The sequence below is a fragment of the Macaca thibetana genome, chromosome 18 (genome assembly GCF_024542745.1).
Source record: "Macaca thibetana thibetana isolate TM-01 chromosome 18, ASM2454274v1, whole genome shotgun sequence".
Classification (NCBI taxonomy): domain Eukaryota; kingdom Metazoa; phylum Chordata; class Mammalia; order Primates; family Cercopithecidae; genus Macaca; species Macaca thibetana.
This window is the reverse complement of record NC_065595.1, coordinates 61,594,009-61,618,081: the sequence shown is the minus strand read 5'-3', so window position 1 is coordinate 61,618,081 and position 24,073 is coordinate 61,594,009. Positions and strand designations below refer to the sequence as shown.

The following is a 24,073-nucleotide window of genomic DNA, read 5'->3' as shown; positions in this document are numbered from 1 at the left end:
TTGGATTTAGAATGAGGGTTGTCTCAGAGCCAGGTCCAGAGAGCCTCTGCAATGCACCAGCCTTCGCAAGTGCTCAAGAGGGGACAGACAGCTTGCACAGGTGTGGTGAGACCAATGCCCACCATTGTGGATCTCAGGACTCCAATCCACTATAGTGTAGAAGGTTCTTTCTGCAACGGTTCCTGGGAGATGGTCATTCACTCGTCCCCAAGGGAGCTACATGCAAATTAGCTAAACGTGAAGGGTTAGTGATTGGCTCTGAGAGGGAGATTTGGCCCTGCTTTTCCCACCCATTTCACCACAACTTTTATGGAGATGTAGATTAGGAAGCCCTCCCTGATTATAAGATCCTGATACTGGGGCCATCCCATCACCCTGACTAACTCCTATGTGGGTACCACACAATAAAGACAACTTGTGACTTGAGGCTTGAAGTGTGGGGAGGACTCAGCTCGGTTGGTCTGGGGCAGGGAAGGAGGGGTAGATGGATTCCAGTAAGCACCAAGGAGCGGGGACATGTTAGGGTATCTTGCAAAAAATTTTAGGAAGCTCAGAATTGACACCCAGAGGTGAGGGAGGAGAAGCAGTGCAAAACGAGGCTGAAGAAGAATGCAGGATTCACACATTCAGGACCTTGCATGGGAAGTAAGGGTATGAGACTTTATTTTGAAAGTGATGGAGAGACATGGAAGTGTTTTAAGGAAGTGACAACATTTGCTTCGTGTTTCAGAAAGAATCATCTGAAAGGAATGTGGAGATCAGAGAAAAATGATGGGAAAGTTACCACAGCCTGCAAATGAGAAATGATGAGAGCCTGCCTGGGGGAAGGCAGTCGTGTGGGATGGAAAGGAAACGCTAGATGAGGCAGATGCTTAGGTGGAGCAAGAACAGGACAGGAGAAGCAAGTAAAGGAGGGGACTGAGGGAAGAGAAGGGGCCTAGAGCTCTGGAGGGCTTCTGGCTAGGTGGCTGGGTGGCTTGCGGGGCCGTTATTACAGGAAGGGGATCAGGAATAGATCAGAGTCCAGATAAGACAATTAGGTTCTTTTTGAATATATCAAACATGTAGTATTGGAGATACTCACTGTGCACAGACGTTTGTTGTTCCGGAGAGCTGTCATCCTGGAGTCTTGGATTTGGGCAAGTGTGGATGTGGTCAGCTAAGGATCGAATGGGGCGGGCATATGGGGAGCTGGAGCCACAGACCCAGGATTATCAATACTTAATAGACATTTTAATAAACAGCCATAAATACATTTCTATTAAATGAATTCCTTTTTTTCTTTCTTCTTCATGTTGCAATATGACCTGTTTGAGAGAATATTGAGCTAAACTACTTGGGCATGAATTGGGGTCTGTTTCTGGAGGGGTAATTGGGGAAGTTAGCATCTCTCGCCTTCAATGTCTCATTTTATAAAGAAGGGATGAGACTGCTTCATCTCAAATCTTATAATTTTATAATTACAGGACTTCTCATGAAGTTGCTGTAGGTGATGAAATGAGGGAGCCTTATGCGGTCTTCATTTTCTATTATTGTTTTCTACCTCCATTTTCTCAGAGGTTTTCTGATCCTTGAATATGGATAACAGAAGGAAAGTCACTCAAGGGACACGGGAAAATTTCCTCATATAAAGAATAATCTTGAATGTGAAAGAGTACGAAGGTGGAGAAACTCAGAGATAAGCAGCTACCTATACATATGCCTGACTCAAATAATTTCCTTCCTGGGTTTATATTTGGGCGTGGTGTGCCTACTCTTTGATACAGTGGCAGACGTTGAAGCACACTTTCTCTGTGGTCTTACTAATTTTTTTTTTTTTTTTTTTAGCGTTTCTTTTCTTGGCCTATTTGCCTCATTTTCCCTTTTTAAATAGATTTTTTAAAAGAGAAGTTTTAGGTTTGCTGCAAAACTGAGCAGAAAGCACAAAGAGGCCCCATATAGTTACACACACAACCTCCCCAGACATGCACAGCGCCACCACTGTTGACATCCCCTACCAGAGTGGTATCTTTGTTTTTTGTTTGTTTTTGCTTTTTTTTTTTTTTTAAGACAGGGTCTCCCTTTCTTGCTCAGGCTGGTGTGGAGTGGTGTGATCACAGCTCACTGCAGCCTTAACCGCCTGGGCTCAAGCGATCCTCCCACATCAGCCTCCCAAGTGGCTGAGACCCCAGGTGTGTGTCACTATGCCTGGCTAATTTTTTAAATTTCTGGTTAATTAAAAAAATTTTTTTTTGAAATGGGGGGTCTCTGTATATTGCTCAGGCTGGTCTTGAATTCCTGGGTTCAAGCGTTCCTCCCTCCTCAGCTTCCCAAAGTCCTGGGTTACAGATGCGAGCCACCACTCCCAGCCAAGAGTGGTACATTTGTTGCAATCAATGAATCTATACTGACACATTATTAAAACCCAAAGTCAGTAGTTCCCATTGGGATTCACTCCTGGTTTTTGTTGTACATTCTGTGGGCCTGGATAAATCTATAATGAACATATAACCACCACTACTGTATTATACAGGGGAGCTTCATTGTCTTCAAAACCCTGCCTCCTCTACCTATTCATCCCTTCCTCCCCACTATGCTCTATGCTCTTATGTTTTAATTTAAATATATCATATGTCTGTTTGGTTGAAATTTTCATTTATCTTATAGATTTGAATGTGCATTAAAATATACAGGGAATATGTTAATAACCTAGACATAGTAATAATTTTTATCCATGTCAAATGCTTCATGATGTAGATTATTATTGTTTAGCTTATAATGATAATTTTAGTAACAAGTTATAGTAGTTGGAGCTTCACTGCTATCAAAAGTTTTCTAGTTAAATTAGGCTAGCCCCTCAAGTTTTTTCAGGAGTCATCAGGAGTGAAGAATATTAATAAAAACTGCTTAATCAGGTAAACAGACAAAACTGTATCAGTTTATAGAACAGGTTGTTTCCGTTTTAGCACAATAATCTCCTTTATTTTTTGTCACAGTGAATACTTACCTGATATCTAGGGTCAAAAGTCTATGACTTGAAAGCCAGCACCTGCATTTGTATTAAAACCTTTTGGAAGCTGGCCATGAGTATGTCTGTGTGTGTGTCAGTGTGTGTGCATGCGTGTTCGGTACGTTTCAGCACATGAGATGGAAATAAGAAGTAAGCAAAGTGGAGTGGGCAGGAGAGGATTGCACTGAATTATTTATTTATTTATTTATTTATTTATTTATTTATTTGAGATGGAGTCTTACTCTACCACCCAGGCTGGAGTGCAGTACAGCAATCTCGGCTCAATGCAACCTCTGCCTCTGGGGTTCAAGCCATTCTCCTGTCTCAGCCTCCGACGTAGCTGGGATTACAGGAACCTACCACTGTGCCCGGCTAATTTTTGTATTTTTAGTAGAGATGGGATTTCACTATCTTGGCCAGGCTGGTCTTGAACTCCTGACCTTGTAAACCACCCACCTGGGCCTCCCAAAGTGCTGGGATTATGAGTGTGAGCCACCGCACCTGGCCCTGAATTTATTTTTTAATGATAGAAAAGAAAAAAAAAGGAGCAGTAGAGAGATGACAGAGCCAACTGAGGGAGAGAGAAAATACATGAGGTAGAGCAGCAACGAGCAGGTGCAGGAGGAATCGTGTCATTGTGGAGGAATGTGGTGAAGAGTGGCTAATGGCACCAGGGTCCTCATGGTAAAAAACAACTTTTTTTCTCTGATTAGGACCTGAAGAGTGCAGAGCAGTACTGGATGTCTGTGTTGCTGCAACTCACTCCCTTGCCTTTTCTCCTCCCTAGCTGAAAAATACAGGATTCTTTACTCATTACTTTGTTTGGATTTTAACCAAGGCCAGGAATCTTACTTGATATAGGAGGTTGAATTTTTCTTACCTTCTTCTAACCTGATTATGAGGGCTGCTATTGGTTTTAGTTTAAGCAAATCAGTCCAGGGTTTCTTGATTTAGGCATCTCACTAGAAAAATCTTTCTGAACCTTTCCCAGGTGGGAGAGAGGTTTCCTGGATTAAATACCAGATTATAAAATAAACTGGTCTTTAACAACAAAACTTTTTTGGAGCCCAGAGTGCGTAGGTTATACGAAACCAACTAGGAATGAAGCATAAACACTGAACTACAATCCTGACACATTTCACATAACTCATTTTAAGGAATATTCATATTTCTCATAGTAATAAAATTAAATTTTATGAGTCTCTTTGAAAAATTGTACAATGCACTTTCTGCTTTACCTGATTTAGGAAAAAAAAAAAAAAACCGTTCCAGGAAAGAATGTAATATAAGAATATAAAAGAAGAAAGATCTATTGCTCTGGTGCTAGTGACATGATCTCTTTTGAGGGATGAAGGGTAAAAAAATTGTTTAATAATATACGCGTCCATTAACTTGATATTATTCTTCAGTAGACTCTTACCAATAGGGCTGTCTTTTTTTTTTTTTTTTTTTTTTTTTTTTTTAATCTCATACCTAGTAGAGTGCCTGACGCGTAGTAGACACACATATCCTTTCCTGGATGAATGAATGACAGGGGCAGAAAAGTCTGTATATGAACTGGAGAAGAAAATCATAGCAATGATGAAGGTAATAGTGGCCAGGCACAGTGGCTCACACCTGTAATTCCAGCACTTTGGAAGACCAAAGTGGGTGGATCACTTGAGGCCAGGAGTTTGAGACCAGCCTGGCCAACATGGCGAAACCCCATCTCTACTAAAACGCACATAAAAATTAGCTGTGCATGTGCCTGTAATCCCAGCTACTCGGGAGGCTAAGGCATGAGAATCCTTTGAAGCCAGGAGGCAGAGGCTGCAGTGAGTTGAGATTGCTCCACTGCACTCCATCCTGGGCAATAGAGTGAGACTCTGTCTCAATAATAATAATAATAATAGTGATAAAGGTAAGAGCTAATATTTATTGAGGGCTTATGATGGCCCTGGCACTCTTTGAAGTATTTTGTATGTGTTAACTCATTTAATCCTGACAATAATTAGGCACATTATAGATGAGGAACCAACCAAGATATACAGCTGCTAAGCAGTTTACACAACGTCTCACAGCTAGAAAGTGCTGCAATCAGGATTTGCACCCCAAACGTCTAGCTCCAAAGACCATGCTCATTCACCACCAAGCTAAACAATCAGCTTCAGCCCTGCCCCATTTGTTTTAGGTGGTGTGATGCAAGCAAACACTACTCCCAGGTGAGCTATGGTCACGCCTGCAGTGGACCTGGGCTATAAAGATGATGTGAACATTGACACGTGCAAGGTGGTATAGGAAGAACTTCAGATAGGTGGTGGAAAAGAGACTCTGGCTGGAAGCAGGGAGCTCGTGGACTTGCATGACTTGCACATGGCTGATTCTGCCCTGTAGTCCAGCTTCACTGATCTGGGACGTTTCCGAGAGCCCCTGTGAGGACCTAGGGAGTCAACAGGGGTCATATCCATTCTAATGGTCTTATGCCCATGTAAACTTTGCACCATTTCTTTGCTCATTGGAAGCAAACTGAAGTAAAAGTCACTTTCAGCTGTATTTTAATGATCATTCTCCCCAATCTTCCAGCTTGAAGTAGGCGTGGTGACTGTTCGTCATTTTTCTCATTTGTAAGATAGAGGTGATAATAATCTCTGCCTTGCAGGGTTGTTTTTTAAATTACAGGACCTACTGCATGTAAACCTTTTAGAAAAGTGTTTGGCACATAGCAAGTACTAAAAAAAAAAAAAAGTAGCTCTTGATTGTATAAAATTTTGTATTCATGAAACTTCAGTTTAACTGGGTTTCTAGCACTTGGATAATTCCAGTTCAGCTGAAGGACAGCGGGGAGCCATTGATCTGAAAACTCACATTATCAGTTTACCCTGCCGTAAGTTGGGTAAAATGGAAGGATTTAAAAAGTGAAGCACTCTATTTTAGAGACAGAGAAATTGAGGCAGAGTGAGATCAATGGACTAGTTTAGCATCATGCAAGTAATCAATGCATGATTCCCGATCAAGCCAGATAAAGAATTCTTAGGCAAGGCCGGGCGCGGTGGCTCAAGCCTGTAATCCCAGCACTTTGGGAGGCCGAGATGGGCGGATCACGAGGTCAGGAGATCGAGACCATCCTGGCTGACACGGTGAAACCCCGTCTCTACTAAAAAATACAAAAAACTAGCCGGGCGAGGTGGCGGGCACCTGTAGTCCCAGCTACTCGGGAGGCTGAGGCAGGAGAATGGCGTGAACCCGGGAGGCGGAGCTTGCAGTGAGCTGAGATCCGGCCACTGCACTCCAGCCTGGGTGGCAGAGCGAGACTCCGTCTCAAAAAAAAAAAAAAAAAAAAAAAAAAAAAGAATTCTTAGGCAGTTACACTAATTGGGGTGAGCTTGTGGTGTGTGTTTATTGCTTTAGTACTAATGGTAATGAGCTGGTGAATTCCAGGAGGGTTGACCTTCTGAGAAGGCCATGACTTCTATCAGGGTCTCAAATGGCCAACGGCCCAAATTCTCATCAAGAGTTTTACCTATAGTCTGTAGTAAAATAAAGCCCTGTTTTCCTTGTGGAAATCACTGGCAAATGATCCCTAATAAAAAGCTTTCCCATCTGATACACAGGGAGAAATGATTAGCGTGACCTGTCCCATCTCGGTCTCTGGAGTAGGTATTTTTATTGACTGAGCTTCTTTTAGAGAAGAAGAGAATGCTATTTTGCCAGAGAAAAGTGCACATTTTAAAAGGGGAGCATCTGCTGGTTGTTTCCCATGTGGTGAAAGGGTAAGAGCCATGGAGTCTGTTGAGTTCCAAGAGATTAGAGAGGACACCTAATCCAGTTCTCACACTTGACTGGTAAACTTGTGCAAGGTCACACAGCTAGTAGGTTGAGGAGAGGATGCAGCCCCGGACTATTTTGATTCCGACTTCCATTGGCTGCACCCTTCTTGCTGGTGTCTGACATTGTTTCCATGTAAAGACTGATTGGGGATATTGTCAAAGTGACCATGGTACTGGGGTCTGAGAAGCATCCTGATAGCTGTATGGGATTCAGGACTCTATTTTTCACTCCTTACCTTGGAATTTAGCACATTTATACATACATATGTGTATATATATGTATATTTATATATATTTAAGAGATAGGGTCTCAGTAAGTTTCCCAGGCTGGTCTTGAACTCTTGGCTCAAGCAATCCTCCCACCTCAGCTTCCTGATTAGCTGGGATTACAGGTGATTTAACTGACCAAGTGTATGAATTATTTGACTTCGGAAAGTAAGAATATTTTTGTTTGAAACCTCCCCAAAATGGGTAGTTTGTATAGTGGCTATAATTTTTATGAGAGCTAATTGTATTTTGGACCTTTGGAAACAGCATTTGTGCTTCTTATTTGTATGGTTCAGAACTCGGCAGCCTGTGGCATCTGTGCCATAAGCTTTGAGTGGGAAGGCTAGAGTCCTGTGAGACAGAGCCAAATTGTCCTATGCTTTTCGGGAAGTGACAGGATTTTAGACTGTTGATTAGTCTGTTGAAGACAATGAGTAAGATGACAAAAGAGTGAGGAGAAGGCAAAGCTGCCTTTAGGAAGAATGCTTTGGATTAGTTGGGAATTTTACCCCAGAGGTAGGAGAGAACTGAATCCCCAAAGTTGAAACATGGATGGCAACTTTGATTGATGGTCTGAAAAGAATATTTCTGGTATCTCATTGGTATGTTATATCTGATTGGAAGAGTCAGAGTGGCATGTGGGAGCCATGAGGGGCCTGATGAAATTAGGAGGGCAGGCTGCGACAGGAAGAGCAAGGACAGAATTAGGGTACTGGAGGGAAGAAGTGAAGCAGCGCCCCCTAATGGCACCAGAATGGTACCAAGGAAAGTAACACCACCAACCATAGATGCAGGGTCGGGGGTGGGAAGAAATTGTCACTAAGGAAAGCATTTGAGCTACCTAAGATAGGCTCAGTAACAGGGAGATGACTTGGAGTCTCAGTGTCGTTACTGGATAGAACAAAAGAATACAGGTCCCTAATGCTTCCCAAAGCTGCTGTGACCCGGTGAGGCGGGCGTTATCCCTGGGAAACCTGGTGAGCCGGGGATGGGAGGCGCACCCTTCTCTGAATGGAAGCAGCACCTCTGTCTCACTTGGTCCTGCTCTCCCTCAGAGAGCTGTACATGAATTCTTTTTTTTTTTCTGGAACTTGTTGATCAAAATGAGAAGCTTCAGATTTTAAAACAGAACTTTTAAACATGTAACAAGAAGTCCCTAAATAAATGGAATGAATGGAGATTGTAGGATGACTTAAAATAGGGTTGACATTTTAGGTCAGAATGCCACCTTCAAAAGATTTCTCTTCTTTCTCAGTTGAGCTTTGACATTATTCAGTCACTTATTTTTGGGATAGAGCCTTTCCTAGGCACCTCTGTTAACACATCTTACTGTCTCTATCTTATCTTGTTCAGTCTCCAATCTTTCACCTTCCTCATTAGGCTCGTAGATACCTAATACATACTGAGCAGGGAACGAGTCCAGTTTCCATCATGAATCCTTTTGGGGCCTCCTGACATTATATTATGTTTTAACCAGTACGTGTTTATGAACTTCGTTTTCCTCTTCAACATTAGAAATAATTGGCCAATAGTCTTCATATTGTAATTTGTATTTATGCAAATTGAAGAAATTTAGAGTCAGAGAGAACATAAATACTCCATGATTAAACTTTGTTAAAATGTTATTTATTGATTGCTATAGTTAATAACTTTTAATAATAGTACACAATTTATAATTTTCTCATTACAACCCATTTAGAAAACCTAATACATTCTACAACACCAAAAACGCTTTGCTGAAAAGAACTTATAAAAAAGGATACTAAAATAAATTTTAAAAAGAACTTTTCCTTGTTAAATTGTGCTTAAAACTACCAGTTATTTGAAAGACACACACCTTTTTAATCCTTTCTTCTTTAAAGTAAGTTAAAATAGAAAGCTTTTTCAGGGTTTACAAATATATTTTTTACCCATCCTGAGTTCCAGTTTGTTCTCTTCCACCTCTTGTACTTTAAGATGCTGTTTTGAATTTCGAGATCATCCTTGTGAGCACACGTTTAGAATGTTTCCATGAATTATTATGCTGCAAGTCTAGAATTCAGGATGAGATAAGTGGATGTATCATTTTGACCTGACCTAATTTAGATGGCTCACTCTCACACATGAGCCACTTTTTAATAAGTTTTGGTTGGTAACTTCAACCATAAAAAATAATTTTTATATTATTCCTGTTGACAAGAAAAAATCTGACAAAATTAATAAGATCTCTTTACCTGTTATAGATTCCACTCAATTCTTTTGGGAATGGGAAAACTTGTAAAACTCTCATAAGCATAAATCCTCCTGCGTTTCATTACATGATTTTTAAATCATTACAATGATTTTTAAATCATTACATGATTTTTTACAGTTTCATTAAGAAAAGTACAATAAGATGAAGAAATACAATTGTAAATTATTGATAAATCCATAGCATGCTTCATATGAGTAGTTCCCCATATTTCACTTTGATATTATATTATGTGCTTTTCTTTCAAATGTCATCTTCTTTTTAACATAACCTCTCCAAAATAGAGGACAATGAACCTATAAGACTTTCTCAGTCATTCGTAGGATGTTCTTTCTTTTCAGACTTAGTATAAATTTAGTGCAGCCAAAAATCGTGGAGAAAATCCACCATTGTTTCAGTCAAATTGGTATGCATAGAGTGTTATATATGAAACAAAAAAGGAGCAGTGAAGGACCTGTTTCATAGAATTAGAAACTTCTGTGAAAAAAAAAAAAAAAGTGAGTGGGAAATCAATCACACATTTGCATTGTGGAAACAAACTGAAGTTTTAAATGTCAGATGTTCCTTACATACTTATTAAATAGAAGACTAGGATCGCTAGTTCATTTGGTGTGTCTCCATGAATGTTTTCAGATCTTGTAGGAAAAAAGTGTTGGAGTCTTTTAGTTTTTCATATATATTTATTCACAACCAGTCACTTTTCTGATGGCTAAAATATACAGTAAATAAATAGATAAATATAGAAATATACAGTAAAATAATCCTTGAAATATATAGTAAATAAATAGATAAATATAGTAAGTAATTTCATTTATTTACTGTATTAAATATAGAGATATACAGTAGAAATAATAGTATATAAGAAAATATACAGTAAATAGATAATACAGAAATAGATAAAATACAGTAAATAGATAATACAGGAATATATAAAATATGGTAAATAAATAATACAGAAATATATACAGTAAATCAATAGATAAATTTTCCCTGCCCACATAGATTGTACATAATAATACTGAGGTGAGACAAATAATTGAAAGAAAAAATATATAAGCACATATTTGTATATGTGGGTATATTATATTAATATGTATTGATAAATAAGAGTATAGTTTATTAAGTATTATGAGCATAAAAAAAGAGAGCATGGAAGTGGGAAGTTTTATGGGGTGTTATGGGGCCTGGGAAGGCTTTGCTGAAAAGCTAATATTTGAACAGACTTGAGGATTTGAGAGAGTGAGCACTATATCGTGGAAGAGAGTAGTCTATGCCTGGGGAACTGAAACAAAAGGGCCCTGGGGAGGGAAGGACCCTGGATTGCTCCCAGAACAGCAGTCAGCTAGAGAGACCAGAGCAGCAAGAGCAAGCACACAGTATTAATAAAGAGAGAGTGGTCTGGCGTGCTAAGGAAATGGAAGGTCATTTTAAGGACTTTGCCTTTTTCTCTGTGTAAGATGAAAAGTTATTGAAAGAGCATAAGAAGCAAGTGCTCTGAATTGTTTTAATGAGATCTTCCTAGCTCTGTGATGGGAATATATTGGCAGGGTTGGAGCAAGAGAGAAAAAAGAGAAACCCCTTATATGACGATGGCTTGGTAGGTAGTAGCAACACAAACTGTGAGAAGAGATTGGATTGTGCATATTGTATTTTCAAGGTAGAAACAGTAGAACAAGGTGATAGATTGGAGAGGACTGTGAGAATGAGGAATAAGGGACTGTTCTGAATTCATTGGCCTTCAATCAATGGAAGGGAGGAACTTCAACAGACTGAAAAGTGGAAGAGTCCCTGGAATGCAGGTTTTGGGGACAAGACCAGCAGTTTGTCCTAGGAGATGCTAATTTTAAGATGTGTATTAGTCAACCAAGTAGAGATGTTGAATAAGGCAATAAATATAGAATTCTGAAGTTTAGGAGAGACCCAGATTGAGATATAAATTTGAGAATCAGAAGTCTGTAGATTATGTTTCAAACATGAGATAAATTGAGATCATTAAAAAAATTGTTATCAGTAGGAAGACCCAGGATGAAGTCCTGGGGGAACTTCAATATTAAGAGGTTGAGAATAGAATCAGCAAAGAAGATGGAGCAAGTAATTTGTGAGATAGGAAGAAGGGCAGTTATTTACCTACTGCCTGTACCACCATTGTATCCTGGAAGTAAATAGATTGTTTTTGATTTTACAGACTTATAGTTGGAAGGAACATGCCTTGAGTCTTAGATGAGAATTTGGACTTTGGACTTAAGTGACCTTGGGATGAGTTAAAACTCCTGAGTACTATTGGGAAGAGATGATTTTATTTTGCAATATGAGAAGAACATGACATTTGGAAGGCCAGAGGCAGAATGATATGGTTTGGTTGTTTTGTTCCCTCTAAATCTCATGTTGAAATGTGACCTCCAATGTTGGAGGTAGGCCTAGAGGGAGGTATTGGATCATGGTGACAGATCCTTTATGAATGACTTAGTGTCATCTCCTTGGTGATGAGTGAATTATTGCTTAGTTAGTTCATGCAAGATCTGGTTACTTAAACAGTCTGGGACCTTTCCTTTCTCTCTCTTGCTCCCTCCCACCATTTGATACCCTGGCTCTCCTTTGCCTTTTGCCATGATTGTAAACTTCCTGAGGGCCTCACCAGAAGCAGGTGTCATTCCCATGTTTCCTGTACAGCCTATAGAACAGTGAGCCAAAATAAACCTCTTTTCTTTATAAATTAACTAGTGTCAGGTATTTACAGCAAATAGACTAACATAGCAGGTGAATGTGATACCTTTTGCTGGACTCTCTCTTCTGTAGAATTGATATGTATATCTATCATTTTTCCAATGCCATATTGCTTTTGATGACTCCTTGAAACAGTAAGTCCTCAGCTAAGGTCATCAATAGGTTGTTGGAAACAACAACTTTAAGTGAAATAATATGTATTATAATAAAACTAATGTTTTCCCACATGAACATTAAAACAAAACAATGTTGAATGAAACAATCTTACTTGAGGACTTCCTGTACATCATCTCACTTAAAGTCTCAGTTTTCAAGAACCCATTGATGGTATTAAGTGAGGTCTTACTGTACTTCATTTTAAAAACAATTAGTGTGACTCCTCCAACTTTGTTTTGTTTTTCAATAGTGTTTAGCTCTTTCAACTCTTTTGCTTTTTCATAGACATTTTACAATTAGCTTTTAATTTTCTTAAAAGATTTTACTGAGATTTGAATTAGAATTGTATTTTATCTCTAGATAAGTTAGGGAGAATTGACATCTTAATTATATTGAGTCTACCACTCCATGAACATGGTATTTCTCACTGTTTATTTAGACCTGTTTTGATATCTTTTATCAGTGTTTGTAGTCTTGATAATACAGTTATTATGCTTATTTTGATAATCTTATACCTAATTATTTCTTTTTTTGAAGCTATTATAGTTTTATTTTTCAATATCAAATTATTTGTTGCTACATATTATATTTTTTCTTAGCAAGTAGACAATATTATCTGTGAATTAAGATTATTTTATTTCATCCCTTCCAATATGCATGTTTTTTATTTGTCTTTCTTTTCTTACTGCATTGGCTAGGGCCTTCACTCTTAAGTTGAACAGAAATGGTTGGAGCTGATATTCTTGTCTTGTTCTTGATTTTGGTGGTAGGGGGATGGGGAGAGGAATATTCACACTTACATCAGTGTTACGTTAACTGTAGTTTTTTCAAAGATACTCTTATGAGGTCAAAGCTGTTCCCTTGTATTTGTAGTTTGTTGAGAGATTTTGTTGTGAATGGGTGTTGTATTTTTTTCAAAAGCTTTTAGTGCATCTGTTTAAGTAATCATAGAATTTTCTTTTTTTATTCTGTTGACACAGTGTACCACATTAATAGATTTTTGAATGTGGAACCAACCTTGAATCCTGGGATAAAACAATCTGGTCATCATGTATTAGACTTGTACACTTTTGGATTAGATTTGTTAATTGGTTGAGATATTTGCACTTATTTTCATGAGGGATGATCTGCAGATTTCCTTCCTTTCCTCTTTCCTTTCCTTTCCTTTCCCTTCCTTTCCTTTCCTTTTCTTCTTCTCTTCTCTTCTCTTCTCTTCTCTTCTCTTCTCTTCTCTTCTCTTTTTTCTTTCTTTCTTTCGTTCTTTCTTTCTTTCTTTTTTTTTTTTTTCTTTCTTTCTTCTTTTCTTTTCTTTTCTTTCTTGTTTAGTAGAATTCACTGGTGAAACCATCTTGGTGTTTTCTTTGTGGGAAAGATTTAAACCATAAATTAAATTTCTTTAACAAACATAGGAATAGGTAGTGTGTTTCTTTTTTGAGCTTTGGTAGTTTATATCTTTCAGTGAATTAGTCCATATGATCTAATTTATCAAATTTATTGGCATAAAATTATTAGTAATATGTCCTTATTATCCTTTTAATATCTGTTTTATCAACAGTGTTATTTATTTTCCTGCTTCCAATATTGATAATTTCTTTTTCATAACACTCGTTCTAGAGGTCTATCAATTCTGTTGATATCAAAGAATTCTGAAAATCGGCTTTTGTTTGCTTTGAGATTCTTCACGATCTTCTGTCATCCATTTAAGTGACTTTTGATTATTTTTATTTATTATTTCCTTCCTTCTTTTGCTTTAGATTTAATTTGTTCTTCTTTTTCTAGTTTCTTAGGATGGAACCTTAGATCATTAATTTTAGAACTTATGTTTTTTCCAATATGATTGTTTCTTCCTAAGGACTGTCTTAGTTTCATTCATCATATCTTCATATGTTGTGCTTTCACTTCAAATCCTTTCAAAACATTTCCCATTTTCCTTGTCATTTTTTTTCTTTGACTCATGGATTAGTTAAAAATATGATGTTTCCAAACATTTGAGGATTTTCAAGCTATTATTCTCTTATTGAGTTCTAGCTTCTCAGTTCTATTGTGTTCAGTGAATATATTTTGTATGACTTAAAAATTTTGTAGAAACATGTTTTATGACTCAGAATATGGTTAACATTGATACATGTACACTTGCAAATAATGTATATCCTGTTGTTGATTGGTAGATTGTTAGGTAAAATGGGATGATAATATTGTTCAGATTTTCTATGTTTTTACTGATTTTTAAATTGCTATTTTTCTATCATGTACTGAGAGAGGAATATTAAAATTTCCATTTATATTTGTGGATTTGTGTATTTCTATTTTCAGTTCTCTCACTTTTTAAAAAAGTTTTTTTATTATACTTTAAGTTCTAGGGTACATGTGCACCACGTGCAGGTTTGTTACATATGCATACATGTGCCATGTTGGTGTGCTGGACCCATTAACTCATCATTTACATTAGGTATATCTCCTAATGCTATCCCACCCCACTCCCCCCACCCCATGACAGGTCCCAGTATGTGACATTCCCCTTCCTGTGTCCAAGTGTTCTCATTGTGCAATTCCCACCTATGAGTGAGAACATGCGGTGTTTGGTTTTCTGTTCTTGCGATAGTTTGCTGAGAATGATGGTTTCCAGCTGCATCAATGTCCCTACAAAGAACATGAACTCATCCTTTTTTATGGCTGCATAGTATTCCATGGTGTATATGTGCCACATTTTCTTAATCCAGTCTGTCATTGATGGACATTTGGGTTGATTCCAAGTCTTTGCTATTGTGAATAGTGCTGCAATAAACATACGTGTGCATGTGTCTTTATAGCAGCATGATTTATAATCCTTTGGGTATATCCCCAGTAATGGGATGGCTCGGTCAAATGGTATTCTATAGTTCTATATCCCTGAGAGATTCTAGTTCTATATCCCTGAGAAATCACCACACTGTCTTCCACAATGGCCGAACTGGTTTACAGTCCCACCAACTGTGTAAAAGTGTTCCTGTTTCTCTACATCCTCCCCAGCACCTGTTGTTTCCTGACTTTTTCATGATCACCATTCTAACTGGTGTGAGGTGGTATCTCATTGTGGTTTTGATTTGCATTTCTCTGATGTCCAGTGATGATGAGCATTTTTTCATATGTCTGTTGGCTGCATAAATGTCTTCTTTTGAGAAGTGTCTGTTCATATTTTTCACACCCTTTTTGATGGGGTTATTTGTTTTTTTCTTGTAAATTTGTTTGAGTTCTTTGTAGGTTCTGGATATTAGCCCTTTGTCAGATGAGTAGATTGCAAAAATTTTCTCCCATTCTGTAGGTTGCCTGTTTACTCTGATGGTAGTTTCTTTTGCTGTGCAGAAGCTCTTTAGTTTAATTAGATCCCATTTGTCAATTTTGGCTTTTGTTGCCATTGCTTTTTGTGTTTTAGACATGAAGTCCTTGCCCATGCCTATGTCCTAAATGGTATTGCCTAGGTTTTCTTCTAGGGTTTTTATAGTTTTAAGTCTAACATTTAAGTCTCTAATCCATCTTGAATTAATTTTTGTATAAAGTATAAGGAAAGGATCCAGTTTCAGCTTTCTACATATGGCTAGCCAGTTTCCCCAGCACCATTTATTAAATAGGGAATCTTTTCCCCATTTCTTGTTTTTCTCAGGTTTGTCAAAGATGAGATAGTTGTAGATGTGTGGTATTATTTCTGAGGGCTCTGTCCTGTTCCATTGGTCTATATCTCTGTTTTGGCACCAGTACCATGCTGTTTTGATTACTGTAGCCTTGTAGTATAGTTTGAAGTCAGGTAGCGTGATGCCTCCAGCTTTGTTCTTTTGACTTAGGATTATCTTGGCAATGTGGGCTCTTTTTTGGTTCCATATGAACTTTAAAATAGTTTTTTCCAATTCTGTGAAGAAAGTCATTGGTAGCTTAATGGGGATGGTGTTGAATCTATAAATTACCTTGGGTAGTATGGCCATTTTCACTATATTGATTCTTCCTATCCATGAGCATGGAATGTTCTTCCATTTGTTTGTGTCCTCTTTTATTTCATTGAGCGGTGGTTTGTAGTTCATTTCTCTCACTTTTTGTCTTATGTGTTTTTAAGCTCCTTCATTAGGTGAATGCACATTTAGAAATTTAATTTTTCTTGATGAATTCTAATGCTATCATCTTTTCAATCCCTGAGAATATTTCTTGTTCCGAAGTCTACTTTATCTAATACTAATTAAATTACTCAAGATTTTTGTGGATTAGTATTTATATGGTATATATTTTTCCACCCTTTGGTTTTTAACTAATCCATATCTTTCAATTTGGGGAGGAGTTCTTGTACTCCAATCTATTAACCTCTGCCTTAACTTTAGCATTTAGACCACTTACACTTAATGCAGCTATTGATGTGGTTAGATTTAAATGAATAATCTACAATTACTGTTCTATTTGTCCTACCTCATCTTTCTTCTCTTTTTCTATTTTCTTGCCTTCTCAATTAATTGAGGAATTTCTATAATTCCAATTTAGCTCTACTATTGGCTTATTAGTTATCCTTCCTTTTTATTTTATTTAATGGTTGCTCTAGGGGTTTGATATACATCTTCAACATACAACAGTCTACCTTCAAATAATATTGTACTACGTCACAGTTAGCATAGAAAACAGTACACTTGTATATTTCCATTTTCTTTTTTTTTTTTTTTTGAGATGGAGTCTCGCTCTGTCACCCAGGCTAGAGTGCAGTGGCCGGATCTCAGCTCACTGCAAGCTCTGCCTCCCAGGTTTATGCCATTCTCCTGCCTCAGCCTCCCAAGTAGCGCCCGCCTAGTTTTTTTTGTATTTTTTAGTAGAGACTACAGGCGTCCGCCACCTCACCCGGCTAGGTTTTTTTGTATTTTTTAGTAGAGACAGGGTTTCACCGTGTTAGCCAGGATGGTCTCGATCTCCTGACTTCGTGATCCGCCCGTCTCGGCCTCCCAAAGTGCTGGGATTACAGGCTTGAGCCACTGTGCCCGGCCATATTTCCATTTTCTTCTTTCCATCCTTTGAACTAACTAAAAATGTCATACAGTTTACTTTTACAAACGTTGTTAACCCTAAAGTGCACTCTTTTTTTTTTTTTTTTTGCATTCAATTGCCAAGTATAACAAAGGTCAAAAAATAAGAAAAAAATATCTTCTATGTTCATTCTCACTTTTATTATTGTGACACTCTTCATGTTTTTGTGTAGATTCAAATTTCTACCTCGTGTTATATTTCTGCTTGAAGAAATTCCTTTGAAATTTCTTTCATTGCAGGTTTAAGCTTTTGTTGGTCTGTAAGTCTTTTTGTAAACCTTTATTGTTTGAAAAACATTTTGCTAGTTACAGAACTCTAAGCTAAATTTTTTTTCTTTCATTCCTTTAAGGTGTCATGTTTTGTTTATTTTCTAGCTTGTATAATTTCTGTAGAAAAGTATCTTCTAAATCTTGTATTTGTTCCCTTATATGTTGTTTCTTCTCCCAACTCCATGGCTGTCTTCAAGCTTTTCTTATTATTTTTATTTTCAACAGTTTGATTATTATGTATCCAGGAAAGTGTGTGTGTATGTGCATGTGTGTGTGTGTGTGTGTGTGCATGTGTGTGTGTGTGTATGCTCACATGCACATTATTACTTATCCAACTTATCATCATTTGAGGTTCTCAGATCTACCATTTTCTGTCATTCCTTTTGGAAAATTCTCAGCCATTATGTTTTCATTTATTTCTTCTGTTCCGTTTTCTCTCTCTCCTTATATGTTTTCAATTATAATATATTAAGTCATTTTATATTGTTTCATGGCATGTGGATGCTCTGTTTTGCTTTATTCACTCTTTCACTTAATGCTTCATACTTTTATTTTGTATTTCAAGTTTAAGTTAATTCAGTCTTGCTTCTTCTGTGTCTAGTCTACTGATAATACATTAAAGGAATTCTTCATCTTGGTTACCATGGGTTTTTAAAATATTTTAAAAATTGGAGTCTTTAAATTTTAATTAATTTTCCCATTTATTCATGCACATGGTCTATCTTTTCTACTGGATATTTTGACATATTAATCCCCATTATTTTAACTCCTCTGTCTGCCAGCTTCAACAGAGTCCATCTTTGTGTCTATTTCTGTCGACTGCCTTATGCCTTAACAATGAGTTGCTTTTTCTTGCTTTCCATGTGTTCCTAAATTTTGATTGACTTTTGGACGCTGTATATAGAAGAACAGTAGAGACTGAAATATGAAGTATTTTTGCCCTGAAATAGTCATGCCTCATCTTATTTAAGGCTATTAATATGGATATGTGAAATATGAATATGGAGACTGACCTAATGGTCAATCACATCAGTGATTGTGTCTTCTTAGGTTTTGTTGTTGCTGTAGTTAGCTGCAGACCTCAGATTGTTTTCAGCAGTGAATCTCCTGCTACCTTCTGTTTGGTGTGTGGCCTGAAGTGTTGAAGTTCTCTTAATGTTTCTTCTTTACTTTCTGCTTTGCTTCAATAGTTCCCAAATACCTGAGCAATAGAAGAGGACTGTCTCCACACTCTTGCTTTTCTTCCAGTAGTATACTGATTTGCATGTGATTTAGTGTTGGGCTTGTCGTGGGGACAAGCAGATACTTTTGATTCTCTCATTACAGCATCACTCTTAGGCAGGCTAATGTACTCTTGAGCCTCCAGGCTGAAAGTTTCTCTGTGTTCTTGTGTTTCCTCACTATGGCAGTCATACCCTGCCTAGCATCTGTAGGAGCAGGGGGAGGAAATTGGCTTTAGGCAGGAAAGAGTTTGAGTGATCTTTGCAAGATCCTAGGCCTATGAAAATTTTCTTCCACTTTCCTAGAAAGAGATGGTCTTTGCTTTTACTCTTCCCTCTGCAGCAATGTATCTTTGCTTGGAACAGGTCGCAGGAGAGTTTTCTGTTTCACCCTCAGTGGTGGGCTGCTTTTGCTTATTAAGTGCAAGGCAGGTGGTGAGCGATGGGTAAGGGGATTTCCAACCTTCTCCGCCTCTAAGAGACCAAGAGTTTTTGCTTCTGTATCTTGCCTAATTGCAGTTTAACATTGTCTGAGCCCCGGGGCCTAAAGGGTTTCCTGCTCTTTCTCCAGCAGCTTAAAGCTATGGGTACCTAAACAAGAAGAGTCTAGGAAAGAAGATAGGGTTTTTCTTTGTTTTATCCTCTTTCAATTCTCCTTCCCTGCTCACATCTTTCTTGTGAACACCAGGTGGAGGTCAGAGAACAGAGCTTTCTGTGAGTTCAGACTCAGCTTGCGTCTGAGGGTCTAAGGGAGGCTAGCTCATAGGTCTTTAAGAATTTGTTGTAATATTAACTGCTTTCTTCTAACCTGCTTTTATGATGGTAGTTTCCTTTTGTGCTCTAAAAATGCATCACTTCCTAGGTCTTGTGTGTCCTCACAGGGGCTGTTCACTCTGGAATTATGTTCACCTGCTTGCCTTCAACCTCAGCTCTCTAATGATCTTCAGGGAAGTTACAGTTTTCTAGATTATCCAGCTTTACTTTGCATTAGGGTTACTCTAAGGTGATTTTTTACATTCTATAGTCCCTTCAAATGTGCATCAGGGTTTCCCACCTTTCTATGCAGTCTCACAGGGAAGGAAGACATGGAGAAATTCACCATTGGATTTGCAACATGATAATCATTGGTAACTTGAGAAGTATAATTTCAGTAGAATGGTGGTGGCCATGGCTTGATTTGGGAGTGGGTTCAAGGGAGAAAAAAGGGAGAAGAATTAGAGGCTACGTTTAGATAATTTTTGTGGGGAGTTTTCCTGGTAAAGGGTAGTAGAGAGATTAGGTAGCAGCTAGAATGAGGAGAGTTTATTGCTGGAAATATGTCTTTGGATAGGGGTTTCACCTTTGTTTGGAGCATGACAAATTTCTCTAACAAAGCAGGAGGGAAGGAAGATTATTTTAGACACTGACACTGGTAGGTGAGATGATGTGGTGGAGGAAACTTGTGAAGGTTCTTTTATTACTGCTTTTGTATTTTCAGTGCCTGAGAAGGCAGGTATCAGGTGAGAGTAAGGACCATGTTGAGGGTTTGAGAACAGCTACAAAGGTGTGAATTAGTAATCTATTAAGAATGCAAATGGACTAAGATTTGAGAATGACAATTTTCCACCTTAAAAGGTAACTAAGCCGGAAAAACAACAGCAAAATTTTTCTTTATTTCTCTGTTATCTTCCATTTGTTATCCTTACACAAAAATATATAGCTTCGTAGTCACTTCTTTTGCATGTGTGCTATGCAATAGCTAACATAGCAATTGAAATGTTAAAAAAAAAGTCAATGATCTACTTCTTTGACATCTTAAGGAAAAAATTATAGAGCTGTTCATGATTCTGGTAATTTTTATGTTATGTTAGTGTTGCCCTAGTATTCCTCTGGCACCACTGGTACACATGATCTGGTGAATAAGGAAACAGGCCATGATTATGGTTCATTTGGCTTGAACACCTTGCTGGCACATCCAAATAATATACTTCACCACTGTTACTGGAAATCCTCTGAAAATTCCCCCAAATGGATTGTGACACTTCTTGAACCACTTTGTAACAACTTAATTTTTCACCTAGGAACCAAATATAATAATAGATTATGACCAGTTGTTAAACAAAGTGAAGCAAGGTCAGTGTGCTCTTTTCTGATATGTAGGCTGTACATCTGCATTGAGGGAGGAGTAGCATCTGCATAGCATCTGCTCAGAGTTCCTCTGTTTGGGAATTCTGTAAGAATTAAAGAAAGAGGAAAGAAACATGAAAGGTGGCTTGACAGTCAAGGAAAGGTTTATTTTAGAGAAAACAAACCTGAGAGGGGCTTCTGGAAGAGTTAGGTCAGAGCTCACTCTTTTACAGACTAAGAGTTTTTAAGGATTTGGGGTGGGATAGTTTATCAGAGGCTTGGACTGCTTCTGTGTCTCTTTATGTGCTTATCTGGGAGGGAGAGTTTGTATCTGTTCCATACATTTTCCTGCAGCTGCAGGCAAACCCCCCTCCCCAGTCTGCTTTTAGTTTCCCTATCTTAGTGCACCTGAAGGGAAAGGAATGTGCTTATTAAGGACCACTGTTTTACTGGGGCCCATTGTATGAAGGTGAAGTTTGGCAGTTACCCAAGAGACTTACCCCCAACTCCTTCCATACCCTAGCTGTCTTATCTGTGTTTTACTGTCTGCTTTTTCTGGCTGCTTGTTGTTAGAAGAGAAGTGATTTCCTTGAAATGCATGAAGCTAGAAAGGGAGCTGGAACTTAAAGTGGTGGTGTTTGTCCCAGATAATGGTGCTCCTGCTCCGTCAAATTCTACTTGTAAACTCTTATTACTTCTGGTGTCTGTAGGTAGATTGGCAGGGGCAGGGGGATTTGTCCCTTTGCATCTCAGACAAATTAATATTATAATCAGATTTCACCAGAGGCCCCAAACTTCTGTCCAGAGAAAATAATAAGATCAGAACACTGCAGGAACATACACTTAGTGCTCCCTAATGTTTTGAGCTGTGGTTTGTGGATATGTGTGCATCATCTTCCTCCAAGAGATGGCATGAACAATTCTGGCTCTTGTTTGTGCAGTTAAAGATAACCATGTTCAAGTAAATACCTGCAGGCAGGATAGGTATTGTCTGGATATTGCTTAACATTTTCTTTGGCAGAACAAAAAGGGACTGAGAAAACTTTTGGTTGTTTCCTTCTCTCACTGCCATGGAATTTCTACCCCATGGCTTTTGAAAAGAATCAAAGTCATGTGTTTTACAGACAGAGGAGTTTGACAGTACCAAGTCTGGCAGTAACTACGGCAGCTGTACACAACTGAACAGCTCAATTTTCTTAACATGCAAATACGCTAAAAAAAAAAAAATTACAAAAAGTCAACAATTTCAAAGCATCAACAAACATTTGAATGGTAATAATCTTTGCATCATGACTGAGTCTCACCATGGCTTAATCTTATGGGATTAAATCATGAGTAATGCAGAAGATCACTCTGTTGAGCTGACTTCCAAATCCCAACCATGTTCTCTCTTTCCACCTCTTATGATCTGTCGTCTCTTTGCCTCTGGGCAGCTTAATTCAATCTCTTGCCAGTCTCCTTGATCTACTCTTCGAGTTCACAGCTTGTGCTCACATTTCATTTCCTTTCAGGATGGAAAACTCGGAAACCCTTTCTTCTTGAAGTCCTTACTACTCTAGAATATGCTATGCTTTTATCACTCACGCATGGCATCTTCCTCTCTAATTTCATTTTTATTTGAGACTTCTACCCAGTACCCATATTGAATGAAAGATCACATTATGTAATTGATTTCTAGATTTATTGATAACCAATGCTCATAATTAAGTCCTTGTCTGGGATAGAGAGTAGCAAAAAGCCACAAAATGATTGTCACTGCTAAAGTGGATTAAAACCTTGTTTACGGGCACCTCAGCTATTACCTTCTACACATTATAGTTGACTTCTTTCTCTGTGCTCTGCTTGGCTCCCATACATTCTTGTAGATTAATAAACTGTTTCTACATGCATGGTACAACTCACCTCATCCTCTCAATCAGTCTTTGAACCTAGATTTGAATCTACTGGTTTATATTGGCCCAGGTTGGCTCCCTTTAGGTAGTGTACCAAGACCTCTTCTAGAAGTTATGCACTGAGAGGCATGTCTACCAGGATTTTGAAGGTGGACACACAATTTCTTTCAGATTTATACTAATAAATCTTTCATCATATTAATTTCAAAAAGTCTTTAGATTCATACAGATTTGGGTAAAATTCTGGATCTACCAATTACCAACTGTGTAACCTGGGGCAAGTTCCTAACATTCTCTAGGCCTTAATTCTATCTTCTGTAAATGTTTTATGCTCAGCAAGTGTTAGCAATTATTTAATATTTTGGTTTTAAAAAATGATGTTATGATGATAATATGATAATGGACATTAATCAGGTAAATATTATAATTAGCGAGGTTTAGTAGGCATTAGCACTATTCACTAGTATTTGGTTCTCCTCTCATTCTGATTGCACTGGAGGATTAAAGTCTCCTGACCCCTTGAAGTTAAGCACTGTCATGTGACTTACTTTTGGTTAATGAAATATTTAAGAGATTATATGTGACTCCCTATTATTCTCCCATCTCTTTCTCTCCCTGCCTGGGTCATTGCAGAATCAATTGTTGATAAGGCTGAGCCAACACATGCAGTACTGCTGTTTTGGAAAGATTAAGCCATTTAGAGTTTGGTATCATTTATTACCAAAACATAATTTTCTTACTTTGAATGATTCACAAAGTCAGTGAAGGAAAAAGTGGTTAACATAGTGATTGTTTCTTGGATAAGCTTGTCTGCAAGAAAAGTTAGAGTCTTAACCATGGTTAAGAGAAACTATATCTAGGGGTGGCAGGGAGTAGTTTAAATGTAATATTCTAAGACGTGTGGTGAACTCATGTTTTGGCTGAGCTGGTTCTGGTAGCAGAAAGTAGCAGAGATAGAGAGGTAAGTTAGACAGAGCTACTGTCCAAGTTTTGGGGAGAATACCATCTAGTCACTGGAATATAAAGAGGTCCAATTTCCAGGAAGGGCAAATTGTCAAAATGCAACAACCTATAGAAAGGGATTCAATGAAGAAGGCCAGCTATGGAAGGTGAATCAAAATTCATATCAGAAAAATGAGACAGAAACCCAGGTGTTGAACCTGGTAAATATGGTATTGTTAGAGCCAAGGGCTGTAGTTTAATAGAATGGAAATGCAGAACTGTACTGTCCTTTAGAATAAAATACTAAAAATGTTGCATTGTATTCTAAAAACTCTAGACTCAAACTTTTAGACAAATGCAACCCAAATTGCCTGAGCAAGTAGTCATAAAATTAATTTAGTATGACTTTCACTTCTGAAATTTCATTAAGTCTTGATAAAA

At 37.9% G+C, this 24,073-nt stretch overlaps 1 protein-coding gene across 2 annotated transcripts in view; it reads left to right on the top strand.

Annotated features, from left to right (window-relative positions):
* LOC126941155 (putative uncharacterized protein CCDC28A-AS1) overlaps positions 1 to 24,073 on the top strand; it is an 80,965-nt gene that overhangs the window by 38,009 nt on the left and 18,883 nt on the right. The window lies entirely within an intron of this gene.